This window comes from Ursus arctos, unplaced genomic scaffold (genome assembly GCF_023065955.2).
Source record: "Ursus arctos isolate Adak ecotype North America unplaced genomic scaffold, UrsArc2.0 scaffold_19, whole genome shotgun sequence".
Lineage (NCBI taxonomy): Eukaryota > Metazoa > Chordata > Mammalia > Carnivora > Ursidae > Ursus > Ursus arctos.
Window position 1 is genome coordinate 40,444,960 of NW_026622863.1, and position 11,956 is coordinate 40,456,915.

Consider the following 11,956-nt stretch of genomic DNA (forward strand, 5'->3'; position numbering starts at 1 on the left):
CTAAGTGGGCCTTGACCACACCGGGCTTCAGTCTCGCCCAGATGGAGGCAGGGAGCACCAGCTGTCAGTCCATCTCCATGGCAGATCTCTCTTGTAAGTGCGTCTTGCGGCAAACCACACAGCTGTCTGGGGGCTGTGTCCTCCCCTGCAGGGGTAGGGGATGCGCACCAGGTGGGCACAGGATCCCCTGCCCTGAAAACTCGTATGCCCCAAGGGCACCAGCATTCTTAGAATAACTCCATGGATCAGGTTTCAGAGTCCTGGTCAAAATGGACAATTTACCAATATTAACTTTTCCAGGCCACAAAGACGGTATGTATCTCCATATATTTAGGTCTTTCTAATTTTCTCTTGACAATATTTTGTACTATCTGCCAACACCGAGGCCTCTGGGTCAGATTCAACCCATAGCCTGTATTTGTAAGACCGGAGAGCTAAGAACCATGCTAACAATTTAAAATACTTGTAACATATACACACATGCGTGCAGAAGTATGGGACAGAGATCTGTGACCCACAAAGCCCATAATACCTATTTTCTGGACGTTAAGAGAAAGTTTGCGACCACCCTTGTATAGTTTTGTGGCTATAGGTAACCCACAGCTTTTGCTTATTATTCATAAGTGTTTTATGGGGTCTGTGAAGTTATTTTCAGTAGTTCATTTGGAGTTCACAGAAAATGCTATGATCACATAGATATAGCATTCCAGCACGTCCCTTCTGGATGTTTCTTTGTAGTTTCCTTAGGAATTTCTACATGCACAATGATGTTTTCTCTGAATCGTGATTCGATGAAGAAAGCTAATTTACTTCCTTTTCATCGGCATGCCTTGTCTTGTTCTTACTTTTCCCCTTGCAGAGAGTAACAACGGTCAGCATAGCACCATCGGGCATTTCTTGTCTAAGGAAGACTTGCAGCTGACTCCACAGCTGTCTGTGAATGATCTCCCAGGTCCAAGGACAGGAGACACACACCAGGTGGGTGCAGGATCTAGCCCCGCTTAAGGGCACCCACATCACTTATAACAATTCCACAGCCCATCTTTCAGAGTCCTGACTGAAACTGACAACTTAGCAATGTGACCTTTTCCAGTGCACGAGTAGGATACGTGTATATGTACATAGATTGTACACATGCATTACACATGTGTTGGTGTTTGGTAATACACAGACAAAGCAGTTGCCTTTGGATGTGACCTTCACACGGGAAACTGGCTCAATTCATTTCTTCCTCCTTCTAGTTTCTTTGTAGATGTGTAGATTGGATTTTGTACAGGTGCAATCATGTTTTCTATGCAGAAAAGGCACTTTTCCTTCTTTTTAAACCTGTATATCTTTTATTGGTTCTCTTTACCTTTGACATTAGCTACAAGGTCCAGGAAAATACCGAGTGGAGACAAGTGGAGGCAAAGGGCATCCTTTCCCAGCTTCTGATCATAGGGTAAAAGCATTCAGTGTGCTGTTCACTGGAGTTTTTTGTAGATGTGCTTTATCACGTAAGTGAAACTCTCCGACTCCTACCTTGCTGAGCATTTTCCTCTGAAAGGAGTCAATTTTGTCAATTACTTGTCCCACAACCATTGAGAGGAGCCTATGATTTTCTCCTTTAGTCTCTCAATATGGTGATTATACAGTAACGCATTATTAATCACTCAAAACAACCTTACATTCTTGAGAAAAACCCCACTTAATTATGCTAGATCATCCTTTTATATTTGGTAGAATTTGACTTCCTAGAATGTTATTAAAGATTTCTAGGGCTATCAGAGATATTCACCGGTGCTTTTTTTTCTTTTTTTCTTGTGAGTTTTGGGATGAGGGTGACTAGTGCTGGCTACCTAGAGTGAGTTAGCAAAACTTGCCTCCTTGTCTGTTTTCTGAAAGAATTTGTGGAACACTGCTAAAATAATGTCATTATAGGTTTTATAGAGTTCATCAGGGAAAGAAACCAAAACATCTGGAGGCGGAAGTTTCTTCCTTGAAAGGGGCTTGTGGTCCCTTGTTACCATTTTCCTGTCTCCGATGGGCAGTCATACCCCCTTTTACATTCATAATCTTGGTCACTGGAATTTTCTTTTTAATTTCTCATCCAGTCTGAGTAGGGGTTTATTAATTTTATCAAATTTTAAAAACTCTTCTATCAGCTTAGTTTTCAGTGCTGTGTCATTTCAATTTCTTATTTTAGACCTTACTGCTATTTCCTTTGGATGGAAACTTGAACCATTCTTTTTAATCGTTTCTTCTTTTTTTCATACAAACACTTAAAGCTACAAGGGTTCCTGAAGCACTCTGCTTCAGCTGTATCTCACAGATTTGTATTTGCTGTGTTTTAATTGTCATGTGGTTTAAACTATTTCCCCCTTTTTGTTCTTATTTCTGCTTTGACTCATTGGTTCTGACAGAGTATGTTTTCCTTCATGTCTGGATATTTGAGGATACTCTACTCATTACTGGTTCTACTTGAGTCCTCTTGTGGTCAGAGAGAAATTCTGCCTGGTGCCCCCTGGGTCGTGACTGCTCTTCCTTCCCTGACTTTTCATGTGGTGTTTCCCTGACCTGAAAATAGCCCATCTCTATCTGGCCACTTCGTTCTTCTTCTTGAGGTGTAATTAGAGCTCCGGTCCTCGCAGACTTAGTTTTATGTCTTCCTTATCTGCTTCGAAATCCCCAGCACCGCCCCCTCCTGTATACTATTTGGTTCATTCGTCGGACTCTCACTCTACTGTAAATTCCTGTGCAGCAAGAGACCCCTTTACACTCCGCATCACTAGGGTCTACTAGGGTCTGCCACGGTGTCTAGGGGAGGGTCACCGCAAATAAATGTGTAATAAAGTAACAGGTAAGCAGCTGAGGGAAATGCCTGCCTTTTGCGCTCCCGCGTCTTAGGATGGATTTTATGGACTATAGCATGTGTTAGAACAGATCCTGTTTTCAGCAATAAAGTCTAGTGGACACACAGCAGGACTCTAAGGCCAGCCCAGCGTGAGTGACGTACGTTGTAACTCTTGCGATTTGAGAGTTCAGTGGGTTAGACGAGGGGAAGACTTGTTTTTCCAAAGAGAACCTATCCAGTTGTTGACCAGAAAAGAGAATGATTTCAGATTCTTTAAAGCAGTATGAGAACAGTATCTATATATTGACCCTTGACTTAAATTTTTAAAACTTGTGAAACAGACATGAGTGTTTCTTCCTTTCCCCACCGAGCCAGTCCCCTCGGCGTGAGGTGAGAATGTGTGTGGACTGTTGGCGTCGTCTACATTACGCGGGGACACTGAAATGCTTTCAATAGACTGCAGTAGTACAGTGTGGTTCGCTCACACAGCAAGGGTGATGTGGCCTCCATGGAGGCCAGGCGGCCGGGGAGAAGCACGGAAGGAAGAGGCAAGGGAGAGTCATGCCCTGTGGCCCCCGCCCGCACCTCGCTTCCTCCTGGGCTGCTGTCCCTGACACAGCACGGACTTCAGAATCAGCTCCTGCTGTCCTTAGCGGGACTGCCTCCACATCCTATTTCCTGGGCCACAGAGGCTTCCCACAGTTGATTTGGCTCAACACATTGCCGCTTGTACAGCTCAGTTCTTTCTCCCTCATTGAGTTGAAGAAGCCAAACAGATCGGCAGAGGCCCAATTAACCAGAACGATGTATGTATATGTATATCCTAGCTGGGAAAGAAAGATAGAGACTGACTGAAGCCAACGGGCAACAGGAAAGGGGCAGCTGTAGGTAGCAGTGGCTGTCCTGCCAGTTGTAAGACTAGAGGAAAACCGACCTAGAGCTTGAGTCTTCCAGGCCAACAGTTGCAAGCAGAGTGTTGCACGGTTGATGTTTACAGATTTCACCCTTCTCTCCGCAGGGGACCTTTTCAAGCCAGCGTGTTGCCCTCTGACCAGCCTCATCGGAACCCACAATCTTGGACGCACACACAAAAGGCCGGAGCTGTGGACCTGCAGCTTGCTCTAGGAAAACAAAACACAGGGGAGGTTTGACTGAGAGAACCAGGGGTGCCTGAGACTGTCCCCAGCACGGCAAAGCCATGCGGGAAGGTCAGCGGTTGCCAGCCGGTTGTAGAGGAGGCTCTTGCTTCCTATTGGCTGACAGCCTAGTTCTTGCAGGAGAAGATGACCAATGGGTTGGTGCCACCGTATAGGCAGAGAATCCTGGACAGGTGACAAGTCTTCCCCAAAGGCAAGGCTGCCCCTTGATGGACCCGCTGAAGAGGCACCCGTGATCCAGTTGAAGGGAGCTGAAAATGTGCCGGAAGCCCAGCTATTTTCTCCGTGGTGTCGGCTCCTACAAGGTCAAAGGGGGCATCCCGGCCGGGAAGGCCCCAGTGCACTGACCGAGGGCCAGGCCCCAAGTGTCTTCCTGAAAGTGACGTCGTCCCATGTGACTGCAACACATGTGCTGTGGCCGTGAGCCTCCCCGGGCGCTCGGAATGACGGGGGAACAAGAAGTGTGTCCAAACACAGCTAGCGTACTGTTGCCTCCCGTTGCTCGCACTGTCCCCTGCGCTCATGGACCCCAGGTGCCCAGACTGGATTCACGGACCATAGTTTCTCCAGCCACACCCGTGGCGCCAGCCCCTCTGACTGCACCAGAGGCGCCCTGGCCAGGTGGCCCTGCAGCACCTGACAGCAGGCACGAACAGCAGCCTATTCAGGCCTGGGTTGCTTCTCAGTGGTGGAGGCTTCTCCATTAGGAGCAGGTCTGCCCTGGCCACATGGGCCCTGAGGGCACTGAGCAGACACAGGAAGGGAGCACTGATTCCCCACCACGTTCTTGTCCTGGCCCCTCTCGCTGGAACTCTCGCTGTGCTGGCACGAGTGGACCCCAGGCGCTCGGACTGCAGGTGGGAACACAGGGCCCTCCAAGCGCAGCTGTGGTGTTGCCCCTCTTACGGCAGCTGCGGTGCTTTGGCCGGATGGTCTCCAGGTGATCTGAACTCAGGAGGAACAGAAGTGTCTTCTGGTGCATGTGTTGTCAACGATGGTTTCTCTGCCGATAGGGACGAGCGCGCCGGCCTGGGCATTCTGGGTGGTCTGACATTGGGTGAGAAGGAATGCGTATCCCAGTGGAGGCTCGCCGTGTGTGCTACAGGCTGGCAGGACTCTGGTGTTCAGGTCTCAGCCTCCCCCAACGTGAGCTGAGGTCCTGGCTGTCCCCCTCGGCCCTGAGCTAAAGCCCAGTGCTTCCGACATGGAGCTGGGGACTGGGGCAGACGTGCTGCCCCCACGACAGTCGTTACTCAAAGGAGCTGCAGATGCTTGAAAGGAAACGGCTCTGGAGTCATGTTAGCAGAAGGTGAGCTGCGCCTAGTGCTGGGCATCGCGATGATGGCTGCACTGCGATGGAGGATGGCCGACAGAGATGCCAAGGTGGAACACGGGAGTGTCCCACGTGCAGAAGCTGAGCGGGCTGTGCTCGCACTGGGTGCCTGTGCTTCCGCAGAGGTTAGGACTGGAGCTGGTGCTGACACTGCCGATTTCCCAGAGGCTCGGTGCTGACAACGTGGTCAGGTGCGGGGGGCTGTCAGGAGGAGCGTGGGAGGGGGGCATGGTAGCCACATCAATGTCATCAGGGTCAAAGGCAGGCTGGGATGCCCAGTTGGCTGACGTCCTGGCGGCTGGAAAGCAGGGAACTGGGAAACCAGTGATGGGTTGGCTAGTAAGGACAGGGGCACTGGGGAGGGTGACTCTGCTCTTGCCCATCAGGGGCTCCACATGACTGAAGCATGACTCCCGGGCTCAAGCAATGGTTCCGAGTTGGGGTCGGGCTCCTGATTATACTGGAGGTGGACTGATAGAGACTGGATTCCACACCAGGTGGTCCTGGTTAATGAGGTAACACACTGTGGAACCTCAGGGAAACCGGAAGGTGAAAGCCTGGAAATGGGGAGCTGAGCCCATGTGGGTGACACCCAATTCCAGAAGACACTGGGAGGTCACCTCTGCAGATGTGCTGGCTGCCCCGGGGGAAGAGATGGGGAAGCAGTGATGGGCTGGCCAGTGAAAACTAAGGTACTGGTGGAAGTGGAGGAGGGACACGGGGCGGGATGACAGCTGCTTGGGGAACGGGAGCTGGGTCAGGAAAGGGGAGAAGCTCCCCTTAAATTGCCCATGAAGAGCAGTGTGTTCACTGTCTGACCTGGGAATGGAGGACATAACCTGAGGTGCTTCCCAGCTACCCACTCACCCAAGGCAAACTCTGCACTGTTCGGCCTGATGCTTGTGACTCATCACTAGAATGTGTGACAGAAAAGGACCGGCCAGTAAAGGGCGGAAGCGAGGGCGCCAGAGGGCAAAGGCTGGGGCCACTGGCCCTTCTCCAGTCCCTTTGGGATTTCCGCACCTGGTTGCAGGTGTTGGGGACCAGCAGTGCCCCCGCACTAGGTGGGCACTGCCCAGGACTGCTGATGCTCGTTGCCAGCAGAAGTGGGACCACCAGGGCTTGGGGTCTGCAGTCTCCTCAGCACTTAGCCCAGGGCTGCCGCGGAGGCAATCTGTGCCTCTAGGGCCCCTGGCCATTGCTCCCAGGCTCCGAGGAAGCAGAGCCTGCTCAGAGCCAAGCCCTGGGGCGACCTCAGTCGTGACGGGCAGGGGGCCTGGTTCACTCTGGATCTGGGTAAGAGAGACCCTGACGGAGAGGATGAGGTTGGGCTCTGTTTCCGGCGGGTCCCGGTGCACCCAGAGTCTGGGGATGGCTGCAGCTGGACGGGTGCCAAGGGGGGCAAGGACTGACCCAGCAGCACAGGGTGTGATGTCCCCAGGTCTCTTCCTTTCCGCCAACCACCGCGGACAACCCCCGTTTGCCCTCACATCCTACCTTTCCTCCGTGTGGGTAGGTTGGGTTTCCGGAACATCTGCTCACAAGGGAGCTGTGTTCTGTTCTAGTCCTGGAGCAAGACAAGGCCAGCCTCTGCGACAGCCCTGGGAAAGTGCAAATCCCAAGCATCAGCAGCTGGGCTGCGAAGTGTTCTGAGGCAGGGGCAGATGGGGTGCCCTAGCCGGCCCGGATGCTGTGCCCCCCACATCCCTTCCCGGCAGCAGGTTCTCTTCACTTCTCCCTACACAGTTTACAAATTACAAATGGCATTAACTGTCGGGATCTTCCTGAGGTCCCCACAGGGCAGTGAAGCCAGGATCTGAAGCTGGTCTGTCTGATTCCGGAGCTTATGCATCACCCCCTGACTGTGGTGCCCCCTCCCCCATCATGCAGGCATCACGGAGGACCATTTTTCTAGTCCAGGTCCTCAGCTCCTTGGCACCCCTCTAAGGGTCACACACGGCCTACTAGGTCTGAATTGGTCGCACTCCTAGGGCAGCCACAGGCCACCCTGGCTCCAGTCTCCTCAGCAGCTGTAGGAGGGAGGTCACAGGTTGCCGGCATAATCCCATGAGGCATCTGTTGTCGCCGTGGCAACACACACAGCTGCATGTGAAACTCCTCTCCCAGATGCAAGGACACAGGAGGCGCTGCAGGGGGTTGCAGAGCCCCCTCTGCTGGAACAGCCCTGTGTCCCCAGGCATCATCTCTGGGGTAACTCGGCCCCGCTTTGTCTTAGGATGAAGGAAGTTTCTCCAATTCCTACTTCACCGAGAGGTCTGCTTGAAAGCTATGTTAAACTTCATCAATTCCTTCCCCCACAGCTTTGAGACAGGCAGATGGCGTCTCTCCTTTAGTCTCTTAATATGGTAAATTGCATTGGTTGATTTTACATTTGGAATCAACCTTGCCTTCCCGCTGCAAATTCCACTCGGTCATCCTAGATTACCTTTTTACATTTGGTTAGGAGTGATTTCCTAGTATGGTAAAGATGGTCATATCTGTGTTTATGAGGTATATTCATCTGTACATTTATTATTCTATTTTGTATGCAGGCAGTGTTAACCTCATAGAATGGACTCAGAGAATCTGCCTCCTTCTCTATCTTCTGAGAGTTTGTATAACACTGGGCAATGTCTTCTATGTGTGATGAAATTCACCAGGAGAACTCTTTGAAGCCGCAGTTTTCTTCCTAAAAAGGTGTTTATAATCACCTTATCCTTTGAATGTCTTCCAATCTAGCAATGTCACCCCTTTTTCCCTGAGAGGGATAATTTGAATTTTCACTTAAGTTCATGATTAATCTCAGTACACATTTATCAATTTTATTAGTCTTCTACAAATTTAACTTTAGCTTTGTTAATGTGCTGTGTATTTTCTCTTTCCATTCCTAGATGTGTAATCTGTTTCTGTTTTGGATTTAACTTGCTTTCATTTCTCTGTTTTTAGGATGGAAACTTAAATCACTGTTTTTAGATCTTTTTTATTTTTTAATATAAACACTTAAAGTTGCAACATTCCTTTATGCACTGCTCTAACCATATTCTGTAAATTTTGATTTGCTCTGTTTCAGTTATCATTCAGTTCAAATTATTTCTAATTTTTTGGTTGTTCCTTCTTTAACACATTGGTCACATGAAAGTATGTTTTCCTTTATTTCTAAATATTTGGAGATATCCTAGATATCCTAATTATTGGTGTCTGCCCTAATTCTGCTGTATGTATGTTCAACTTTGGGAATTTGTCGAGACACAGTTTTGACCGCGTATGTGTCTAACTCATGAACCTTCCAGGTTCACTTGAAAAAGAAGTATGTTCGACCCAGCAGTTACACTACTAGGTATTTATCCAAATGATAGAAATGTAGCGATTTGAAGGGGCACATGCTCCGCAATTTTGATAGCAACAATGTCCACAATAGCCAAGCTATGGAAAGAGCCCAGATGTCCATTGACAGATGAATGGATAAAGAAGAGGTGGTATATATAGATAATGGAATATTACTCAGCCAGCAAAAAGACTGAAATCTTGCCATTTGCATCGATTTGGATTGAACTGGAGGGTAGTATGCTAAGCCAAATAAGTCAGTCAGAGGAAGACAAATACCATATGATTTCACTCCCATGCGGACTTTAAGAAACAAAACAGACGAACATAGGGAGAGGGAAGGAAAAATACGATAAGAACAAAGAGGGAGGCAAAGCAGAAGAGAGTCTTAACTATAAAAAGCAGACAGGGTTGATGGAGGGGAGGTGTTGGGGTGATGGGGAACGTGGGTGACGGGTATTAAGTATGCAGCTGATGAATCACTAAATTCTACCCCTGAAGGCAATAATACAGTATTTTAATTAAATTGAATTTAAATTAAAAAAAGAACTGTCTGACATCAGCTGCTTATCCTGAAATACAGTTCATTCAATTAAGACAGAATAAATGTTTCATTCATGTCCTTAAAAAAAAAAAAAAAGAAAAAGAAGTGTGTTCAGCTAATGTTGGATATAGTGTCTTACAAATACCATTAAGTCAAGATAAATCTTTTGCACCCTGATTTGCTTCTTGTTTACTCGTTCTAACAATTAGTGAGAAAGAAGTGTTAACATCCCCAATTATGATTGTAACTTGTATATTATCCTTTAGGTTGGTTAGTTTTTGCCTTACATATATCAAAGTTCTGCAATTAAGCACATAAACATATTTATGTCTTCGCAATGAATGTTTTTTTAAGTGTGTAAACTACTGCTATAAGAAAGGCCATTTTATGTGTATCAGAATACATGGACAAAAACCCACAGCAGCAGGATTGCGTTACCGGAAGCTGAAAACAATATAAAGGTGCATCAGCAGCAGAATGGATGGATCAATTGTTAGCTCAACAGCAATGAAAACGGACGATATGCAGATACACAAGATAACACGGTGAATCTTATGTTTGTTTTGAAGACAATGATGAGACCAAATGGAGCCCCTAATTTAGGATTCCATTCATGTAAAGGTCGGTAATAGCCACAACCAAACTGTATTTTTGGGATTCAGACACAATAGGAAAAACTATCCAACAAGGCAGGTTATACTGACTTTCAGAATCAGGTTCTGGAACTCCTCTTGGTTTGGGGGAAGAGCACATTGTGAGTGGGAGTTCTCTGGCCTACGGGCACTGCTAATATTCTTTGTATTGCCTTCAGTGGTAGTTACATAGGTATCAAGTTTTAAAAGATTCATTAAAAATCCACATAAATAGTTTTTTAAATAATTTTTTATTATGTTATGTCACCATACAGTACATCCTTAGTTTTTGATGTAGAGTCCAATAGTTTTAAATTTCTTATACAAATGCCATATCTCACAATGTTATGGGCTGAATTGTGTTTCCCCAAAATCCTTTGAAGCCCTAGCCCCTATTACCTCAGAATGTGGCCGTATTTGGAGATAGGTTTTTTCAAAGATAAGGTAAAATGAGGTCACGTGGGTAGACCTGAATCCAATAGGACTGCTGTCCTTCTCGGAAGAGGAGATCAAGACCCACACAGCACCGAGTGAGGGACAACCACGTGAAGACACAGTGACAGCATAGCCTATCTGCAAGCCAAGGAGAGAGACCTCAAAAGAACCCACACCTGCCAGCACCTTCATCTTGGACTTCCAGCCTCCACGCTGCAAAAATACATTTCTGTCGGTTGAGCCGCCCAGGGTGTGGTACTTTGCTATGGCAACCCCAGCAAACTAATGCACGTGCTGAGAATTTCTTCAGGAGAAAAATTGGGACAGATGTCGGAAGTGTGTTCTTACACAAGTGCAACCACCATATGAAAACCTGCTTTTTCGTTCACAAACGTGTGAATTTTAATGCAGCTAAGAAAATATCTGATGTATGCATGAGAAACCGGCAATATTAAGAATTATGTAAATGTAACACTTAAAAAAGAAAGGCTGGATTTTAGGCTTACATCCCAGGTCTCTTCCAAGTGAGATCTCTGTTGTCAGGGACAGGAGTGAGATGTAAACTCAAGTCAGCCTCCGTTCCTCACAGACCCAGCATGTGAGCCTCCAGGTGACCATCAGGTGAAGTAGAGGGAAAAATCCATACAAGTAAGTAAAATGAAAACTTCCCCCAAATGATTCATTTGGTTTCAAAAATCAGGGAAAATCAGAATTATTCAGAAGCAAACTCTTATGATTAAGGACATTGTGTAGAACTTAGACAAACCCTAATCTGAGTCCAGCTGTGCTGTGACATCTAGAGCCTGTAATCGTGACATGAGGATCCTCACTAGCTGAGTTGTGTGGATAAACTATTACATTCATACATATAAAATCATTCCAGACTTCCTATGAGGAAAATATAAATCTGTTCTAGAACCAAGACGTAGACATAGATAATTAGACATAAATGAATTCACAGGTAAAAGGAACATGGTAGACTGAATTTTGGAACCCATTCCGTTTTTCCCCTGATGTGACCCCCAGGAATATGCTGAGTATGTGGCAAGGGAGACTTTGTACATGTAAGCAAAGTTACCAACCAGCTGGTCTTCAAATGAGATGATCCTGGATTATCTGGGTGGATCTAGTCTAATCTCGGGAGCCCTTAAATGCAGACCAGTTTCTTTGGCTGGTTGGTCAAAAGGAAGGAAGAGAGATTGAAAGCCTGAGAGAGCAAGCACTCAACCCACTGTTGTGCTTAAAAGTCAAGGACGACACATGGAAACTGTGAGCAGGAAATGAATTCTGAAACAAAAACAAAGTGATTGTGGAAACGGGCTGAGGGCCCTAGATGAAAACTGTAGCCCTGGCCAATACCTTGACTTTGTCCTTGTGGATTTTTATTCAGAACGCCCAGCAGAGCCCTCGAACTTCTGAAGTTGATAGATGATAAATCATGTGTGGTTTTCAACCAATGAATTCGTGGTAATTTTTTTTAGAGCAGTGATAGGAAACAAACAGAGGGACAGACATGCAAGAAGAGGAAAGAACTGGGACAGAAGAATGTGTGATATGGGGTGGGATCAATGTGGATAAGGAAACTGCTTCATTTTCTGTGGCTTCACTGAGTAACTATGTACATTAGGTGGAATCAGGTTAAGTAAGGTATCATTTATACATGGTGCCTCATCATGACATCACTCAGGTGTGAACTGG